At 40.3% G+C, this 22,045-nt stretch overlaps 1 long non-coding RNA gene across 1 annotated transcript in view; it reads left to right on the forward strand.

Annotated features, from left to right (window-relative positions):
* The window catches only part of LOC120553441, a 46,627-nt gene that overhangs the window by 8,828 nt on the left and 15,754 nt on the right, over nt 1–22,045 (forward strand). The window contains exons 3-4 of the long non-coding RNA XR_005638167.1: nt 16,069–16,103; nt 16,837–16,984. This is a non-coding gene — a long non-coding RNA (uncharacterized LOC120553441). The remainder of the gene's footprint in view (nt 1–16,068; nt 16,104–16,836; nt 16,985–22,045) is intronic.

A 22,045-nucleotide genomic window follows, 5' to 3' on the forward strand; every position in this document is an offset into this window, starting at 1 on the left:
TGCGCTGTTTATATTTCCTGCCACGATGATTAATTTTTGGTCACAGGACTGACAGTATTGTGTTTTGTCTCAGAAATGAATCATTTAATGTTAGGTGGAAGACAGCACTAACACTAACACAAAAAATTCTGAATCAACCTCAAATCTTGAATCATGCTTACATTCATGTTTGCCCACCCATCCTCCGACTTTCTGTCTCATTGTTACTGCCTATAAGAGAAAAAATATCTTAAAAACAAACTAGCACATACGCAGACTGTAAGACAAGAAGACAGTGAAATCCCAGTCGAGGGCGTCTGCAGGCACTGCAGCAGGGTCATGCATCCCCCAGCTAAATTGAAATTAAACAGAAATGTATTTGAGTGTCCAAATCAGGACGAGAAACTGCAGCACAGACACTGAAAGCATGTGGGCACATAGTATCGAGAGGCTGAAACAGAACAACAACAAAATAAAGGATAGAAAGATTTCTCCTCTTACTGTCACAACAGTTTTGAGTCATCTAGACCCATGCAATCTGACTGAACAAAAATAACCATTCCTCATCATGATCTGAGAGAAAAATCAATCAGGCGTATGAAGAGACAATCACTCATGACTTTCAAAAAATATATAATAGGCTTATGGAAACTATTGTCACTTATCTAAATTAAAAAGCTAAAGAAAAGTCTGACCTTGTGTATAGAGTACTAACAGGAAATCTAAAGCCAATAGACCTTTAAGCAGCAGCTGTTTTGACTGAAAAAAAAAACAGGTATTACTAATAACACTAACGATGGCTCAGTTTCATTTAGGTAAGCTTTTGAGCTATACAGCAACCAATAACCCTTACAGTGTACATGTCAGTGCTGTTTAGGATAGACTTAGAACATATAATTTAAGGCAGCATTTTTCCTAATGCAGTCCGGCAGCTCTGATCCAATTAAGGGCTTTATGCTTATTGGCAGAGCAGTGGAAACCGATCTACCTGATCTGAGCTTGGAAGTGCAACACTGTTTATGGTGTGCAGTGTGCAGTTTGATCCCTTTCATTCCAACCCAGAGGAGGCAAATCAGGTGTAGTAGAACTTCATGTGATGGTGTGTCTTCAAATAGTCTTTTAACAACTTTGTTAGCAAATCATGGCACACGTTAACCACACAAAATTCAGATTGAGGTTACGTATCTCTTTTTACAAATACAGGTGAGGTGGTTAAAATAAATGTTTAAAAAATAAAAGTGCCACTTTACACAATCCACATCTAAGTTAAACCATTGCACAACATCAATATCAATATCTGCCTTGATAACTTGATGATCTGTTATTGATAACCACATCAGTGCACATCATGAAACAAGTGCAGTAAGTACTGTCTGTATACTTTATGCATTCAGTGTATTTTACCTTTGTGCCATAGTCCACCCGACCTTACTTTCTGTGACACACTTTCGGAATATTCAGTTTGTCTTGTGACCTCCGAGCATGTGAAATGTCAGGCAACAACAACAGATTTAGGTGGGATGCAGGCGGGCAGACGGCAAGGCCCGACAGGCTTTGTCCAAGGCACTGACATTTTGGGGAAGAGAATTTGAAATGTTGGCTGACATTTGTGCTAAGTGTGTGTGTGTGTGTGTGTGTGTGTGTGTCCTTGTGTGCATGTGAAGACAGTTGTGTAAGACACAAGCCTGGGAGCAGTGAGGATGAAACAGCGAGGAGGGAGAGGATGACGGCAGACTATTTGAGGCATAAACATCCTGCTGTCTGAAAGATGTAGCCATCGTCCCACTTTACACACTTGTACTGGACAATTTAACTTACTTGCCTTTTTCATGGTCCACTGACTGTTTGGAAACCCTGGCAAAAATAGAGGGACTAGGGAATAGAGGGTGTGTCTCCAAAGTAATGCAGGATAAATCAGTGTAGATTAATTCACTGAACAATACAAAGTCTATTTGGCTGAAGCAGTGGTTCCCGACCTATTTGAGTTGTAACCCCTTAACATAAAGTGTTTGCTTGTGACCCTTCGTCACAGGTTATTTCCTTAGTGTGGACATGAGTGAGTTAGAAATTTACGACTTTAATCCCAGAGAATATCCGAGTTTTTTTTCTTGTAAAATTATGACTTTATTCTCTTAAAATTATGACTTTATTCTCGTAATATTACTTTATTCTCGTAAAAATTAGACTTTTTTTCTTGTAATATTTTGACTTTATTCTCGTAATTTTAGATAATTTTTTTCCCTCAGGTGGACCTAATACTCCATTGTAGTTTTCCTTCACCAATTGTTTCATGAACTTATCCAGGAATCCATCAGGAAAAAAGGTAATATTGTAGAAAAGCCCAAACACAATATAGCAGTTTTGAAAAATTATAGAAAGCTTATTATTTTCTGTTTTTCAGATAAATAATGCATATACTTTAGAATCTCTTGATTCTCTTAATCCAAAAAGTTTATGATAATATCTGAACCATTTTTGATGAGACCTGATTGCTCCATTGATTTTAACTGAGGTCATTGGACCCTTTTGTGAATAAAAATAGCAATCCAGTCTCTGGGTACTTCTGGTAATATTGACATGTCATTCAGCCTGACCAATAAAATCACTTCCATTAGCATTATCAGAGCGCCATCACTGCTGTAATGATACCAGCAGACGTCTATAAAGATTATCATGTCTGGAAATTGTGACAATGCAAGACAGAAGACATCAATATCGCCTTAGGATGAATACCCCTTCAGAGAAGAGGGTCAGAATCAACTTAACATGGGAGCGGGGCATTACAATCACCTTCTTATGGAAATTAAATGCGAGCAGGATGCACAAATGTGGCCCACTCAAAGATACAGCTCAAAAATATTGAGTTTCATGACGCATTTATAAGTTTTATTGGATTAAAAAGCACTTATCCAAATTGAGGTCAAGCATTGCTTGATGTCCTATGATGCATGACACTGCACATAGCGCATTATAATACAGTACAGTATAGTGCCGCAGGGGTGCCGCAAGGCATTCTGGGATGTGTCTTGCAAGCAATAGGCAGGATTTTTCTCCAACACCTGCAATCTGAAAAGCCTCGAGGTAATCTTCTGGTATAACTTGACAAAATGTATTATTATATATGAAGCATTTGAGTGAAGCATTTGAGTGACAACACTAATGTATGATAATAGTAATGATACAATTGTTAATATGAGAAACCAATAAAATACACAAGCAGCTTTACAATTAATATTAAAGTTATATAATAATATATAAAGCTGTGCTGGAACCAAAACAGCGACCGTCGGGCAGGACAGTCAAGGACAATCCCATGTAACCCTCCCACCATAACTGCGACACAAAATGACAGTGAGAAAAAGAAAAAGAAAAAAACCCACAACACAACGCAGTGCAGTGCAGCAGATTACTGCATTCAATCTGTCGGTTGTATCAACAGTGTTTTGGGATTTCTTCCTTCATACCTTTTTGTCAGGTTAGCCTTTCTTTAAGACTGTTTCTTTAAGACTGTGTGCCAGGAAAAAGCCTTTGTGTGTGTGTGTGTGTGTGTGTGTGTGAGAGAAAAAAAGGTAGTGATATGGAAGAAGAAGAAGAAGAGAGAGGAAGTCTTATGGGGAGGAGAGAGAAAGCAAGGAAAAGAGGTGATGCCAAGGTACCCTGCTGTTTTCTCTCTGACTAGAGGGCACAGCTACATTTCCTCTCTGTATGATTCTTTTCAACACACACACACACACACACACACACACACACACACACACACACACACACACACACACACACACACACACACACACACACACACACACACAGGCTTTAAGCAGTGGTTCCCTGGACGCTACAGTAACCTGAATTATTGAATGTAAATGCACACAGTGGTGGAATACGACTTGAGTTTTTATGCTGTAACTAAAGTGAATGTTACAGTCAGGATAGAAAAGAGTATACTAGCATGCAGGTTATGATCATGTTTTTGAGGTTGCCAGTTTTGTGTATGTGCAGGTAAACATCATAATTACATACATCCACGTTTTAACTTCACTGTTAATTATACTGTATGAGAGTAGGTGAAGTCAGGAAATCTGGACGTGGAAATGAATGAGAGACTGAAACAGGAAGATGAAATGTAGTTTATATAGCGACCATTTTAGCATAGGTGGCTTATTTACACAACGAGCAGACACTGCAACACTGGTAGTCGTTTGTTTTTGAGTCCACCTGATGAGTCCATAATTTACTCTACTTTTAGATCTCTACACCAACTCCGGAGGGAAATATTTGATTACAGCAGCTTTAAAACATGTATACGACAGTGTAGATGTAAACTTGCTGTCCTTTTGTGATTCGAGTTGATTTTAACTTACAAACCCTGAATTCTACGCCCTTTTCCATTATCCTTCCCTTAGTCCCTCAATCAGCTGCTGTCTCCCCAGGAGGACTCTGTCTGCCGCAGCTTGCAGCCGAGTGTAACAATCATGCAGTCACACCTCGGGAACAGAAGGGGTTCCACTCCCTCTGCTCCAAACCCATCTTTCCATTCGGAGGCGTCCTTGTGTCACAGCGGGTGACGGCACAGAATGCATTTCCACAAGGTTGATGATTTGAATCTGGCTTTGTCTTGTTTGATTTCCTTCCCCCTCACACTGAAAGACCATACGCGCTACATTAAAAGGCCACTTCTCTCCAAAGAGATTTTGGTTCATGTGATTTAAAAAAAAAATAACATTAACCTGCCTGATAGGAAAATGTTAATTGATGAACAAAACCTTTTTTTAACGTGATATTGCAGACATTAATGGTCCAGTGGTGACAGAGAGTACATAGTTATTGTGTTACATTGATTTGATGAGCTGTAATTACTGCAATTTTTAAATGCTTCACCAGCTTGTCAGATTTCTAATTTGGATTGAGGACTCATCATTTATTGGCCCAAGGTCGACCAAGGTCTACCTGCATTAGTAATAAGTGTAATAAGTGACATGTTTGTTTCATTTCATTTCGTCTGTTTTTTTTTTGTTTTTTTTAAACTTGTATTCTTTGACTTCCTGCCTCTCTTAATAAGCTGTCCATCAGTTCCCTTTCCTGCCTGTCTTTCTGTCTTATGGTCCTCAGCAGCTCCTTTTGAATATACGCTCTATGGTGTTTTTTGCCCCCAACTGCTCCTTCCAGGCAGCGCTGCGACCGCTGCCTTCAAGGCACCTAACGCTAACCTTAATCTTAACCCTAACCCTAACCATAACCAGTGACCTAACCATAACCAAAAACCACTGATAAACTACTTCTACCTGCAAATTTGCATCCTTCAGCCCCTTTCTCCCTTTCTTTTCCTGTCTTTCCAGCAGCACTTTGTGCCCATACAAGTTAGCCTCCCCCTTAGTCTTGATTTGTCTCGCTTTTGTCATTGTGAATTTAGTTTCTTCTCCATCACCACTCTCCCCTCATCTCTCTCTCCCTTCTCCCTCTCTTCTCTTACCCCCAGCGAGTGTGTGTGTGTGTGTGTGTGTGTGTGTGTGTGTGTGTGTGTGTGTGTGTGTGTGTGTGTGTGTGTGTGTGTGTGTGTGTGTGAAAGAGCGAGAGAGAGAGAGAGAGAGAGAGAAAGAACCGACAATGTGTTCAGCCTTTCAGCCAGTCTGAAGCCAATCAATGGGAGCTTATCAGGAATTGCTGTGCTGTGCTCTGCGGCTGTCTGCAGCCGAATCCAGAGGCAGATAGGACTGAGCGGGGTCTGTCTGGGCTGGACGCAACAGGGGGTGGAAGAGGGAAGGCTTAACAAGTGTGTGTGTGTGAATGTATTTGTGGATTGATGGGAGCATTCATCCAAATGTGTGTTGTTGGATTCACAGAGAAGGATAAAGAATAGAGTGTGTGTGCTTTTCCTTTGTGTCAATCTGGCGTAACGTGTGTGTGGAGGATGATCTATAGTGTGTATGTGTGTGTGTGTGTGTGTGTATTTTTTTTATGGGACTGAGATAGGTGTGTGTGTGTGTGTGTGTGTGTGTGTGTGTGTGTGTGTGTGTGTGTGTTAGATAGGGCTGCAACTACAGATTTTAATATTGATTAATCTGCTGATTATTTTCTTGATTAATCAGCTAATTGTTTAGTCTATTTAACCTTAGGAAACAGGGAAAATGCTCATCACCATTTCCTAGAGCCCAATGAAGGTCTTTGCATAGTATCTTAACATCCACATTCAACGGTGTGTGAACATGCACAACAAAAGGGATACAGTGGTTATTGTGTGATTGGAAAACAGAATGAATGAATGAATGAACGTGTGTGTAATTGTTCCACTTAGGCTTTAGGCCAACTAGCTAATTGTAAATCCAAACCATACGCAGTGCATTAGGTTAAAGTCCTTTCACACAAATGCACAATCACAGACCATTTTCAATCCCTGCATTTGTACCACACTTCCCTCCTCTCCAGAAATAAAGCAGCTGCTTCTCCTGCGACCATGCCATCACTATGGTAATCACCAAGGCAACAAGTTACCTTAGTGACTTTTTTGTTATTTTGTTTGACTTGCCCAATTGCCACAGCTTCCTGCTGTTAATTTCCAGAGCCGATTGAGGCAGATCGCTTGGGGCAATTATAAACGTCAGCAATAAGGGAGACTGTTTCTTGTCTGCATTTTTGATTTACCACCCTATTACATTTTATTAGAATTCAAAGTAATGACTTCAGAAAATTTGCCCCTTGATGAAAATCTGATTTTTCAGCAGATCGGTAGCTACCTCAGACTACCAAAGGAGACTAATTGGGGTTTCAATTAGGGCTCTGCTGCACCAGACGGCTTCTCCTCTCTAATTTAAAATCTCCAACTGGGTAATTATTGGAGGAGATGGATGGGTGGAGGGATGGAAGGGAAAAAAGAAGCATATGAAGGGATGGGAAGACTGCAGGGGAGGCAGGGAATGAGGGGAGGTGGATAGATGGATTGAGGTAGTGGCAGAAAATGAGAAAGTGACGGACAGATGAAGGGAAGGGTAGTTTAAAAGGATATGAGGAATGGAGGTGTGAAAGATTAGAATGTGGATGAAATTATAAGAGGAAGGGAGGAGATAAAGAACCATTATGGACAAACTGGTAGCTAATGAAGGGAAGGAAGGATGGAGGGGGAGGTAGAGAGGAAGGGCATGAAGGGTGCTTGGATCTCAAAGGAAGGGCAATGGGGGTAGAAGAGGAGAAAGATCACTACACTCTAATGATGAGTGTGCAGGCTTCACTGTGTGTGTTTGAGTGTGCATGGATTTGTGTGTAGGGGGGTTGCCATAGCAATAACCGAGCTCGTTAGAGTGGGTCCATCAAGTAGTCTGCAGCAGGTGTCCGTCTGTGGCCGTCCTACACACACAAATATCTATTAATCAGTCTGTAATGTGCCACATGGCTGTTATGAGTTATAAGAAAAGAATAAAACACACACACACACACACACACACACACACACACACACACACACACACACACACACACACACACACACACACACACACACACACACACACACACTCCTTCCCAATCATCTAGATTCTCAGTACACTGAGCCAGCAAGAGGGAAGCAGTGGTGTGTGTGTGTGTGTTCTTGTTTAACTACTGTACATTCATGGGGTCCAAAAACCGGGAGTCCAGTATACTTGTGGGGTCCGACCAGCTTTGTGGGGCCAAAATGCTGGACCCCACAACTTTAAAGGGCTATTTGAGGGTTAAGACTTGGTTTTAGGATTAGGGTTAGAATTAGGTTATGGTTAGGGTGAGGGTAAGGGTTAAGGTTAGGCATTTAGTTGTGATGGTTAAGGTTAGGGTAAGGGGCTAGGGAAAGCATTATGTCAATGACGGTCCCCACAAAGATAGTGAAACGTAGTGTGTGTGTGTGTGTGTGTGTGTGTGTGTGTGTGTGTGTGTGTGTGTGTGTGTGTGTGTGTGTGTGTGTGTGTGTGCGTGCGTGCGTGTGCTGCCTCACGTGTGTGAGAGTTTATAAAAGACATCTTTTGCACACTCTCCCATAATCCCCTCTGTCACTGCCGGCAGGGACAACTGAGCTGGAACAGGACTAGGTAGGTATGTGTGTGTGCATGTGTGTGTTTGTTGCAATGAAATTATAGGATCAATAAAATAAGACATTTGGGAAAAGGTACAGTATGGCATCAAATAACGCATTTAGCATTTTACCCCAGCATACCTTTATTGGAACCTGTACATTGATATTGTACCTAATTATAAATCCACAAAAAAGTTGTTGGACCCAAAATTGTTCAAGACTTTTGTCAGTAAAAGATTTGAGTTCCACCAGAATAGTGTCGGCTAACATAAGTCTTCACTATGGCTGCACAGCGGTTAGTGCAGATATCCTGCTGTGTGAACAGACTCAAGACTGCTCAAGCTGCCTCCTTTAACTGAGTTTGATAATGCCTCGTGCACCAAATTTGTTAAATTTCAGAAATGTGGGTGTGCTTTCACAAGCTATTAGAGTTCCACTTTTTAGCTGCAGTATGCACAGGCAGGTCAGCAGAACAAGTACATACTGTATTTCAGGCCCTTAATACCCAATACAATGTTGCATGCAAACAATGTCATTAGACTGCAGGCTGTGTATCAGCACCTCGAGAAATTGGTAGTGGATGGATCTAAAGGAGTCGAGAGTTTGTGTCTTATCTCAGACTAAAATCAATGTTAACTATTTTTAGCCCTCAACCATTGTAAAAAAAGAAAAGAAAAAAGGTTCATTATACAATATCAATGTTGCCTCTGACGATTTTGGTTGTATTTTTGTTATTATTTCATACAAGTATACTCCTATTCTCCTTTTTGTTCACTGTATTACTTTCTGTTTTGAGGAATTGAGAAACTTTTGATATTTGCTCAGTCTGGAAACACAAAATGTGATTTAGTGTGAAGTATACTGCCAGCTTTAGTGTTCATGTATTTGAGTTGTGTCTGATCACACTTGTAAGCTTCTTGATGTGGCTTGGATGCTATTAAACAAACACATCTAAAGTTATAGCACCCACACATTTGGTGGCAGCAAGTGCATGCATTTGACAGCAGTCAAACATACTAAACTTGATTGTGTACACTGTTGTCACTAACATTTAAACTGAAACATGCAATCCCATCTGCAGTTTTTCTTTAGTCTAGATCATAGCTGAAGAGTCTATTGTATTGTGTTTGTGTATGATCATTTGGAACAAAGCTGGCGGAAAAAAGGCACATCGATGCACAAGAAGTGGGTGGACTAGTTATTTGCTCTGAACTGCCCTTATCAGACAAGATCAGACTAGCCTTGTTATTGGACTCAACTCAACACTCACTTTTTTTTTTCTGCAGCGAGTTATAGTGTCTATGAAAAGAAGAGTTCTCTACTTTTTCTTACAGGAACACCTACCATCCAAGGCAGCCTTTTTCTAATCATTTTCATTTAATCTGTTTTCGTCTTTTTATGCAACCAAGTTAAACTCTAACAATTCTCAAAACTGACCTGGAACAGAAATGAATGCTTGCTGGAGGGAAAACACAGTATACTCTAAATCCGATATCCAACTGTGTGTATTAACAGCGACAAGTGCAATTACAGTAAATATGCTACAAACCTTACAAGCCCTTATAGACTCATAAACTGTCACACATTGCTTTCACAGTAGTGCTTAAATTCCTCAGGTGCATTGCATTTATTTCATTTAATGGCACAATGCACCAGAGATGTAATCAAGCTGTTCTGAGGCAAACCTCGGCAGAACTCTGCAGCATACACACCACAACAAACTTGATTTTCACTGTACATATGACATATTTGCTCCAGTAAATATGTTACAGCTATTCTTCCTGAGCTACACGTAAAAGTACATACATCCCTTCTCAAATAGATATTGGAGACACAAACTGTACCGGACAATCTTGAACACATGAACGTGTATATGCAGAGACAGACAATACATTGGACTTAGAGAGGTGAAAGAGCAACCACTTATTTTCAATTTTGCAGCATACAAATACCATAAAGAAAAATATTTCGAAACTCATAATAGGAAATAACAAAACTATTGAAAAACCAATTGAAATGTATAGCTGGAACAGAACACATACTTGTCAAAATTATATTTCTTTCAGAGCATTCCACTACATTTATCACACCCAAATATTACCTGTAATTTTCAAAATGCATTGCATTAGATATATTTACAGTTATTTTTGGACCTAAACCTAATTATGATAAATGACAAATTGGATCTCCGAAGGGTACAAATTTTGAGCTCTGTTGCAATCTGCCAAAAAAATTGATGGATTGCTCAATAGTAAACCTGTTTGAGTCGTGATCATTCGGATCTTTCACCCAACTCTTTAAATTAACTCATGAGTCGCGAGTCTCTAGTATCATTAACTCGGAACAGTTGAGTCCTACTACAAGTCAATCTAAAATGATAACAGCGTCACACACAAACCTCTTGCAACATTAACTTCTACTAGTCCTAGCCATCTTAGCTGCCAAAAGCTTTAGAACTTACAATTTCGTAGGCAACAACAACTTCACAAGTCAACTCAAGCGACTGTGTGAGCAGAGAGACAGTCCGAGACAGGTTATAGGAACTTCCCGACCCGCAGACTCAGAGCAGGAAACATTGCAAGCTCGTCTCGGCTCGCCTTGGAACTCATGAGTCCTCGACAACTCATGACTCGTGAGTTCTCACGGGAGTCAGTCAATCTCGCGTTTCAGCCGGCTACGTTATCATGAGTGGATCTGATTCAGACAAGCGAGCGAAGTCTCTCAAATCAACAACAAAAGCCATTCTTTCACTTCTGAAATAACATACAATGTTCTGCACGTAGCCTAGCTAGGCCTACTGTAGGTATGGTGTATAAATGTAGTATGTTAAAATGCAATTAGGTCGAGCAGACAGTCCGAAACATTGCAAGCTTGCCTCGGCTCGGCAATACTGACTTAAAGGGATACTTCACCGATTTAGCATTCAGCTTTGTATCAGTAGAAACCCGATAGTATTTCTGAATGACCGTGCCTCCCTCCCTCATGTCCCCCTGAGACGAGAGATTTCTGCATTTGGGGCCTGGAAAAAATCTTCCGATGATGTAAAATGACGATTTTTGCGTCATTGGAAGATTTTTGGGCCATAGGCAAAGGACTAAAGCCAGTAGTAGGATCTACTTCCGTATGTTTTCAACACGCCCACAGGGGGTTGGACTGCCGAGTCTGGCCGAGGTATTCCGAATGAAAACGACTGTCAGCCATCTTGAATCTTCGCTAAACAGGCTTTCGGTTTTCAGCAGAAAACATTTACAACAATTATCTGCATTCAAACTACCGGACGTGTGTACCACCGGGATACATCGGTACAGATCGGAGAATATGGAGGAAACGTTATTACAGACGCAATACTCGGTACACTACGTCAGCCCGCGCTGCACAGAGACCAGCGGTGTCGCTCAATGCCGCTAGCCGGCTAAGGGACATCCTCATCGGCTAGGTGGAAAGCTAACGCTAGCTGTCCACCTGTCCCAGCCATCCTGCTTGCAAGTGTCTGCTCATTAAACAACAAGCTGGACTACATCCTCCTTCAACGAAAATCCCAACGTGAGTTCAGTGACTGCTGTGTTTTTGTTGTTGTGGAAACATGCCTGAACAACAGTGTACCGGAACCGGGACTATCCAGCTACCAGGCTGCTCTCGCCGGCCCGTGGAGGTGGGCTGTTAAACGGACTGGTGTAGAAATAAAATCCAACTAGCTACTGCTAACTGCTGGTGGAGCTTGTGACTGTTAAATGCCGACCATTCGACATTCCATGCTAATTCACGGCTGTGTTTATACTCTGTGTTTAGCTACACCAATGCTAGTATGCGTTAGCTGAACTTTACGGATCCTGCTTGCAAGTGTCCGCTCATTTAGACCACAAACTGGACTACATCCAACTTCAACGACACTCCCAACGTGAGTTCAGAGACTGCCGTGTTTTTGTTGTTGTGGAAACCTGCCTGAATAGTGTACCGGACTGTCCAGCTACCAGGCCTGCTAGCCCTCCGAGCTAGAGATGCTCTGTCGCCAGGTAAAAGAGGTGGGCTGTGTTAACACCGAGTGGCGCAGAAATGTGGTGATTTGTATCCATTTAACTGCTAACTGCTGGTGGAGTTTGTGACTGTTAAATGCCGACCATTCTACATTACACACTAATTCACGGCTGTTTTTATGCTCGGTGTTTACAGCCCACCAAGCGCTAATGCTAGTATGCGTTAGCTGAACTTTACGGAGCCTATAAAGTGTGTGTACTAAATGTAGCCTGTTTCGTATGTGGTTTTTATATAATGTCGTTTTTATATATGTTAAATGTGTAACACCACTTGAGTCACGATGAAACGTTGTTTCGTGTATATGGTTGAAATGACAATAAAACACGCTTGAGTTGAGTTGAATGCCTCTGTCGGTCTGTCAAGCGGTAGGCGTGGCTTGGGAGTGGACTCAAAGCAACGAAGCAGGTGCATTCTGGGATTTGGTGTTTTTCATCCATATAAGACCAAAACACATTTTCCGGCTTTTCTCGGCCTAGAAGGCACCAATTTCAATTTTTTTTTCACATTTCTACTACATAAGTGACCCAATTTAAAGATATATTCAGCTTTCCAGCGGTGAAATATTCCTTTAAGTGACTCAAGTGACTCGCACAACCCGGATCAGTTTAGTGAGTGACTCAGAATAACCCGAATCCTTAAAAGGAATCGAGTTTGGCAGGCCTACTCAATAGATGTCTTTGGTCTACATAGTCTACATCCACGACGTTCCACTTCCGGGATTGGTCTGGTGCCCCGGGAAATTCTGCCGGATTTCACTCTTTTCGTCCGATTTCCGGTACCTTCCGCTTACTTTGTGTTGGAATTTTAAACTCTGGTCGATTTATGAGGACTATGGTTAACTGCTCCTCAGATCTCTGCAGGGTAAATCCAGACAGCTAGCTAGACTATCGGTCCAATCTGAGTTTTCTGTTGCACGTCCGGCGCTTAGTGCCGCCCATGACGATTGTGATTGGTTTAAAGAAACGCCAATAAACCAGAGCACGTTTTTCTCCCATCCCTGAATGTTGTGTGGAATCACCAGACCCTCCTCTGCAGCACTGTGAAGGAAGGTCTGGCAATGCGAGACTATGGTGTACATAACCTTTAGAAATATGGAACACATTAGAAAGGACATTTCAACAGAAAGCTGCAACCAGAAAATTAAGTGTTTGGAGAATTACTTCACCAATACTGCAAGGTGGCCTCAAATAGAAAAGAATTTTAACCTTGCACAAAAAGCATCACATATACTTACATTTATATAAAACCTGCACTTTAATTTATTTTGTTGTTGTTATGTTCCATTATGTGCATGTGCATCTTTGTTCTTGTTTACTACTATTACTACTAATAATAAAACATGGCCGGGACTTCCTGAAAACATATTTATTGTTTTATTAACTCAAAGTACAAAGCTAAATGATGAACAGTTGCAGTCAAACATTAGAAATTATTTTTTCCTCTGAAATGACAATAACACTGTATTGATTGATAGTGATAGAATAGCAAAATGCCATGTCTTTTTTTGGATGATACAGCATCTCCATATGTGGACAATAACTCAGTTTTTCAGTTTGCAACTATGTATGATTGCACAAGCCTCTCGTATATTCCAGCTACGGCTCTCTGTGACTGAGCTGGGATGCCTTAAACAATGAAAACAGTAGTTTGTCACAATGTGAGGTTTTATATTAAGGTTCAAAGGGTATGATGACTGTGGTGAGTAATTACCTTTCAGAGAGGAGTATGTGTAGTCTGACAGTGTTTGTAATTGTAACTCGTGTATGTGTGTGTGTGTGTGTGTGTGTGTGTGTGTGTGTGTGTGTGTGTGTGTGTGTGTGTGTGCGTGTGTGTGCGTGTGCGCGCGTGTGCGCGCATGTTTTGCTGCCTGCGCGTGTGTGTGTGCAATGTGCTTTGTAATCTCAGTGTGCTTTCATGCATGCATGTGTCTGCTTTATTGCGCATGCTCTTGAGTTTCCCTTCTCACCAGCAATGCGGTTAAGTAACAGTGGATGCTGCAGAAAGTAACCAAACATCAGTGTGTCAGGAAACAGCTGTGCAGGAGCAAACATCAGCTGTCTGTCTGCTACATAAGAGCTAGTAAAGCCCATATAATTTGCGTGATTTTATGAGACAGCATTTTTTTTTTTTTAAATCTCCAAGTGCTGAGCTTTTTATCCCATGCAAGCAAGTGGTGCAGTTTGGATAATGTCTGATATGCTGATTATAACCAGATGCTAGGGGCGGTGACTGAGTGGAGGAGTGGACAACACTGCAGCATCCCTCCCACCCACCTCTATATGATCTTCTATACAGTGCATTTTACTTATCTTTAAGCATCGTTAATGCATCCATTGATTTCCCCAGAGAATTTCCTCTAATGGTGAAGGAAAAAAAAGTTGTCTGCACTGGAAGGCAGCATCTGCCAGCTGCTAATGTGTCATAGTTAAATGCAGAGATAATGAGGTAAACACTGAACTTTTGGAGCCACACTGGCTTCATTGGCTTTTAGACACATTTTGCAAGGCAAGCTGTTTGGAGTCATTTTGGTCTTTTTTAGCCAATTTGCATCTTTTGCCGACATTGTACTGTAGCTCACTGTGGTGTACTGACGCCCTTAGTTACTCTTACTTCTCTTAAATTTCCACTAGCACAAAGCAGTGAGTTCTTCTTGTCTACTGTTCTAGCTGATTACAGTAACCAGTTTTATGTTCAAGAAGAAGTGGTTACTGCCTCATAAGTAATTTGATTATCAAACAGTGGCAGGTGGTGTGTGGAGCCGTGCTGCCAAAAGGCCTGTCTCACAGCACAATGAGCTGTCATAGCAGCGAAAGCACAGGTGCAATTTGTGACACGAACAATGGCTCAGCTCCAATCAGGTGTGTCACTAAACCATGCCATTAGAACCACTTGCAGGGCCCTGAATTGAATGCAGCAATTACTAACAATATTACTAACAACTGTGTTTTGTTGTCTGTGCGACAGGTATATTGAGACCAGTGACCCACATTTGTCGATTCAGGGTTTCTGCAGTCAGAAGAAAACTTGACTGTCACTTACTTCTAAGAGGCTTTCCAGATCATTTCCCTTTTGTCTTGAGAGACTGTGTGCACAACCTAGTGAGTGTTTGGCATTAAAACCAGGGGATATTGGGGGAGTTTTTCCTCTGATCTCTTAATCTCAAGTAGGACAGCCTAATTGGAGCTAAACCAGACAAAGCCCTTATAGTGCGTACCTCTAAGCTAAACGAGGATAATATGCTGAAGGAATGAACATTTCAAGGTAGTTTATTTTAGCTCTGCTTGTACAAAATGGTGCTTCCTTGCCTTCATTCATATGGGGTCAAATGCATGTCATGTTTTTTTATGATTAAAATGTAAAGTGCCCAGTCAAAAAAATCACATATAAAACAACCACAACAACAAGTTTAGTTTAGCTTATATATATATATATATATATATATATATATAAATATATATTTTATGTAACTTATATATTTGTTTCTTAGTTTGATACATAATTGGTAGCTCATTTGCATTTTCTTCGCTTTCTATAATTGGGAGCAATTTCTGAGCTGTGCTGAATGGAAACTGCTGTCTACATTATGCTCTGGGAGGACGAAATGCAGTTTATTTTGGAAGATACACAATGAAAGTGACAATCTGCTTCTTTTACAATAATCTTGGTGTAATCCAGTTTTTTGGGTATAAAACCAAAAACAATAAAACTTAAACATACTTTTTTGTTTGCACGTTTTGTCACTTAACAGTGTTCTTTTTTTTTCATTTGCCATGCTGTTTTTAGTTAGTCCATCAGTTAAAAGAAGTGTTTTTGTTACTCTGTAGATCTCATTTTGAACTGAGGCTTTCCATTTTTTTGAAACTCCATCATAAGAATCAATAAAATCTCAGCTGAGTAGAAAGAAATGCCTGTACAATGAGCCAAGCCTTTATTGTTTGCTGAAGGGTTGCAGATTTAACCTGCTTACTGGCCTTCCATCATTTGCAGACAGAATTTAGATGTGTTATTGTGCCTTGCAGGAGGACTGAGACATGCCGAAACATCTTACACTGAAGTAGGCAAATGTTCTTTCTATAAATACATACAGGATCACTGTGTAAAATTATTGTTACATGATTAAAACTCTGCTGTCATATATTTTTTAAAGTGCTTTTCATGCTTAAGAAAAATAAGATTTTAGGATTCACATTAGCAAATGTAATCTACTGTATACTTAATGTATGCATATGAGAGAACATAAACCCCAAAATAATAAAAAAAAACATTTCAAAAGCCAATCTTAAACTTTAATTTTATATATATATATATATATATATATATATATATCTATAACATAAACTTTGTTGATACTGCAGCTTTGTTTTTAGGTTGCTTGGTGACCCACTGTAAACTGGTGCGCTACTGACTAAAGCATTTTTTATAATAGCCCTGTATAGCTTAAAAACAAAAACTCTTTTACTAAACATAACCTACATAAGTAGTTAAACAAACAGCGACTGTTTCACAACATTAACAATGTGTTTAAAACCCCAACCCGTATGTTCTGTGATTTAGATACGAGGATGCCACCTCTGAATTTATGAAATGCTCATGTGGGTCTTATTAGAGGGTAGAAATAATCAACCTATATCGCCATATGGTTTGGAGGACTTGTTGCAGAGTTTTTATTACCAGTCAAGATGAATATGTCAGTGTATAGGCTATAACATGCAATTTCAGTCGATCTTTATATTTCATTTGGCTTTGACTCTTTCAGTCACCGTCCACCATGCCATCTCGCTTAACAGGCCGTCCCTAAAGTGCTGACCTGCTGTCCAGCCTTGGCCCTGGAGGAGCAGGGAAAGAACAGACCTTTGAAGTGAAACGGATCTCCATCAGCCTCAGTGCTTTCACAAAGTAGCAGCTCAAATCTCTTGAGATGGAAAGAGACAGCAGGTAAAAAAAGACCATTTGATTGTGTACGTGTATGTGCGTGTATGTGTGTGTGTGTTTTTGTTTGTTTGTTTGTTTGTTTGTTTGTTTGTTTGTTTGTTTGTTTGTTTGTGTGTGTGTGTGTGTGTGTGTGTGTGTGTGTGTGTGTGTGTGTGTGAACTGAAGAGTCAAAGGTGTATCACAGAGATGTATGTGTGAGTGGGTTTGGAAGGTCGTTTGCTTCAATGCACACACACACACACACACGCACATACATCTACACACACAGGAACGGTTATGTGGAGATCCTTCACTGAGCACGTCTCAAGCTCAGCCAAGCATTCAGTTCTCCCAGTGACCTAGAAATGAATGACGAGGCAAACAAAAGCTACAATAGCCCACTTCTTTCCCTAAAGTTAATGAATTCTGTCATTAAGCAAAGAGCTTGCATCTGTAAGAAAATAATATTTAGCAAAATGTTGTATTCAGACATTTTGAATATTTAAAAAGGATGGGTCATGGAAACCAGTGAAGATGTTTCAGTCAAAAAGAAAAAATTAACAATTCCAGTTCAATTCAATTCATCTGCTACTTGAACATGGAATAAAGCGTTATGCTCCCTGAAGAGGATTTAATGTTGAAACTCTTTTCACTTCTTGTGCTCCAGGCAACAAATTATTGCAGTTAACCTCTTTCTTAACCTGCACACAATCTTGCTTTTTTAAAATATACTTTATAACTCAATTTTAATCTAACTTCCTCCTATATTATAAGAAAAATGTCCGTGTATACGGACAATAAAGTGCTATCTATCTATCTATCTATCTATCTATCTATCTATCTATCTATCTATCTATCTATCTATCTATCTATCTATCTATTACTTTTTCTGTTGTATATGCGTCTTGCATTGAAAAAGACCAGCCATTCGGAGTGGTTTGCTCACAGTGGTACCCTTGGCCGAGCGTAACATCGGATCTATACTTCCCACTCTGCTGGACTTATACACCGGAATGTGCAGAGCCAGAGCAGTAGGATTATGAAGAACCTTTAACACATCACCGATACACTCTCCAGCTTCTACGCTCAGGCAAGCACTTCCCATTGAGAAAAGAAAAAGATATTTCCTCAGGACCATCAGGATGGGGAATTCCATCCTCTGGCACATTGTATTTTTGCACTTCTGACACATGTACATCTTACTACTTGCACACATATACTACACATATTACTTGTGTATGTGACATATAAACCCTTGAATCCATGAAAAATGTAATGCCGCTTAAGAAATGATATGGATCGAATGGACATTTTCATTAAAGGCAAAGATTTTCTTCTGTACATGGAGGAAGAAACTCACTGGTACATTAGATACTGAATTGGGAGGCAAACCTGTTTGAGTGTAGCTAACTTGAATATATCCTTAATTGGCATGAGATGTAGTGGTTATCGCATTGAATAGTATCCATAGCAACAAGAGTAATCAGGTGCCATGGGTAAGTAGGTGGCTGTGCACACAAAAGTAGGATGGTTATGACCCATCTGTTCTATTTTATATTAATGACTGCAGCACAGGCTTCTGTTATACATTTTTTCTTTAGGTTCATCCGCTGTTGCTCTTCTGACGTGACGCACCGAGTCTTTTCGTTACCAAAGCAGCAGGTAGACAAAATGCACAGACTCTAATGCAAATAATTTATGAATATCTTAAATGATGTTTAAAACACAAAACTCTACCTCACTCTCAAAAACACATCCATCTGAAAAACGCTGTCCAGTGATAAAAAAAACGTTCCAGAAGTAGTCTAATAATGCTCTTTAAAGTGCATTGTTTAGTTCAGGACCAGATTGCAGGAACAGGAAGATTGTCTTTAGCTGAACAAAGCAGCCAATCAAAAGACACACTGGCAGAGTGACACAATGCTGCCCTCGCTTTCACCCGTGTTAACAGTACATCCAACTGACATGGCGACTCACAGATGTGGAAATGAGCAAGAGATGAGGTTTCGACCCACTGAGTTTTTTTTTAAAATTGTGGGGGTGTTTTTTTTTTTTTTTTTTTGGTGTTTTAAAAATTTTTTTTTTTTTTTTTTTTTTTTTTATTTTTATTTTGTGATTCCCTTTTTTTTTTTTTTTTTAAAAAAAAAAAAAAGAAAAGGGGGGGGGCGGGACCCGGGTTTTGGTGTGTGCCCCTTTTTTTGGGGGGGGGGGGGGCGGGCGCGGAAAAAAAAAGGGAGGGTTTTTGGGGGTTTTTTGGTTGCTTGTGGGGGACATGTTTTATTGATTGTGAATTAAAACTACAGTAGGTAAGATTGTGAAGAGCCAGGACTTTGCCAACAAATTTGAACATCGACAACTTCTCAGTCCCTCCCCCCTTTCTGCTGCAGCCCAAACCGTCTCCTAAGCCCCTCCCACACAACGGAGTTTGACAGAACTGCCGGCTGGCATGTCAGACAACATGTTCAATAACTAAACACCAACACAACGTTAACTTTACTTACCAACAGTAAAACGATGCTAACTAGCAGGCTACCGTTAGCCATTTCAGCATCATATCAGACCGACCACTGTGCTAACGTTACTATCATCCTCACCAACGTAGCTTTGTGGACTTTTGACTACTAATAACCAAGTGAAAGATAAATCACTCATGGTAATTATTTTACCTGTTGAGAGGAAATGTGGCTACGTCTGCATCGTTCTTCAGATCTTTAAAATCCTGCAGCCACGCCACCTCTGAAAAGCCACTCCATTATTTACGGAGTTTTGGAAAACTTTTCTACAGCTCGTGCCCGGGGAAGGGGGAGGGGAGAACGCTATATATGCGTGTGCCTGAGCAGTGATTGACAGGCAGATAGACCACCCCTGTGGCCCTGATTGGAGAAAATTGACCGGGAGCGGTGGAATTTGGCAATGGCACTACAGGCTGTAGGAGGTGCCAGAGGAGCTGTCTTTTATTTTTATTTTTTTTACATAATTCATGTAGTTCTACTGGAACATAGGGTCAGTTTCAGCAAATATGACAGAAAGTTAGTTTTATAAGACTTACCTACTGCATCTTTAATGTTAGTGTGGAAATAAACATTTTCCCTTTTTTGTAATGTGAGATGTGCATTTTAGGAAAAGGGCAATTATGCATATTGAAAATGTAAAGTTTAATAGACCTGACAAGCCTACGTGTGTACATAAAATTCATCAACTCAGCTTTTCTACTGAGCGGAGTTACAGCAAGCTGCCACGTGAAGAAGCAATTTAGAAAAAGACCACACAAACAGAATGACTGATGGATGGACAGAGCTTTGACCGACTTTGCCATCCCTCAAGCCACGCCGCTTGCATGGCTAAACATAAGCTTCCTTCACAGGTGTCTGGGCCCCCTTTCAGGTAAAGGTGAGAAGCTCAGATATCTTGAAGGAACTTGGAGTCGAAGAACTGCTCTTCTGCTTTGTAGAGCCTTTTGAGGTGGTTTGGGTATCTGATCCCCTGTAGAAGTATTCCAGGCACAAGTAAGACGAGACCTCGAGGCAGTCTCAGAACTCGCTCCAGGAATTATAGGTCCCATCTGGCCTGGTAATGCCTTTGGAGCTGGAGGACGTGACTGGGGGAAAGACGAAGGACATATGGGCAACCACGCTTAGCTTGACCCTGATGAGCAGTGAGAAAAAGGATGGATCGACGGATGGATAGAGCTCTAACAAAAAATGAAGATGCATCAATTTGATACATGCATTTTCAGGCATCTTAGTGGTGTAGTTACTAACTAAAAAAAAAATCACAACTTTCATCTACCATATGCTCTGCGTTTTTCTTTTCTTTTAAACAACACCTGCTTGGTAAAAGTGTATGCATGAGATGAACCAACAGCCATCCAACAGTAGTTCCCTGTTGCATTAACCAACAAAAAAAACCAATACTTCTTACATTTGGCAGCCATACACTACTGAGCATCTCATCTCTGACTAAATCCCATTCTACCCACTCTTCAGAAAGTGAAATATTTATCTTGTCTTTTCCACAACACTGAACAGTAGTTGACTTATGTTGCTAAATTATGTATTTATTCAACACGAGTGGACACATTTCAATGTTTTTTTTTGACTAGCCGGATCAAACTGCTGCCATTAAAATGTATGAGAGGGCAGGATAGAGCTCAGAGAAGATGAGAAATGAATGGATGGAGAGGCAGCAGACAGAAAGGTATAGAAAGAGAGGGAGTGGGAGGATGAGAGAGAAATGAGAGGGATGTTATTGAGCAGTTCCCAATGGACAATCTCAATATATATTTGCAATATAACACAATTTTCAAAATGAAAAGTCTTACTTAGTAAATGCTGAAATGTTATATTGGTTTAAAACCCCAGCTCCTGGTGTGTGTGTGTGTGTGTGTGTGTGTGTTTATAGTTGACATGAATTGATGAGGTTGCCATGCCATTCATTTTAACTGCTGACTTATCCATTTGCTCTAAGATTTCTTCTAATTTTAATGATTAGCAAGAAAAAATTCAATTTGTTTACATTTATTTGACTTGCTGATTACAGTGTTTCGTTTTAACCAACTGTTTGCATGGTAAATGCCCCAAACTCAAAAACTCATATCACTGGATCTCTTTGTTTGGAAAAAGTTGCCGTTGAAAAGATTTTGTCTGTGACTGTTTATTTCTCTGTTGTTTAAATCAGTATCAATTGATTTTGTTTTTGGCAATTTGGCAAAAACACACATTTTCACCTTAAAATGTTGAACATGTTAGCTAACAGTTACGTATTAATACATCCAGGAGAGAGAGCAACATTAGCCTTCATCTGAAGTCATTTTTCTGGCTTCCTAACGAATGTAAAGCCATAATTCACTCTCCTTTTAGCTCTGTTTTGGTCTTCACCAACTCCAAAGGGGAATAGCTCCCTTTTTAGCACCTAAGTGTTCCACTTTGTTCAACAGCTAGTTTTGTCTGTATGCCATTTGGTGCTTAGCAAATAGTGTGGATTACCTGAGCTATTTGGCTGAAAACACAGCTGACTGCTGCGGCTAGAGATGAGGGTGATGAGAGATGTGAGAATGAACTGAAACACTAAAGTTGCAGGCTATAA

This window comes from Perca fluviatilis, chromosome 23, assembly GCF_010015445.1.
Source record: "Perca fluviatilis chromosome 23, GENO_Pfluv_1.0, whole genome shotgun sequence".
NCBI classification, from domain to species: domain Eukaryota; kingdom Metazoa; phylum Chordata; class Actinopteri; order Perciformes; family Percidae; genus Perca; species Perca fluviatilis.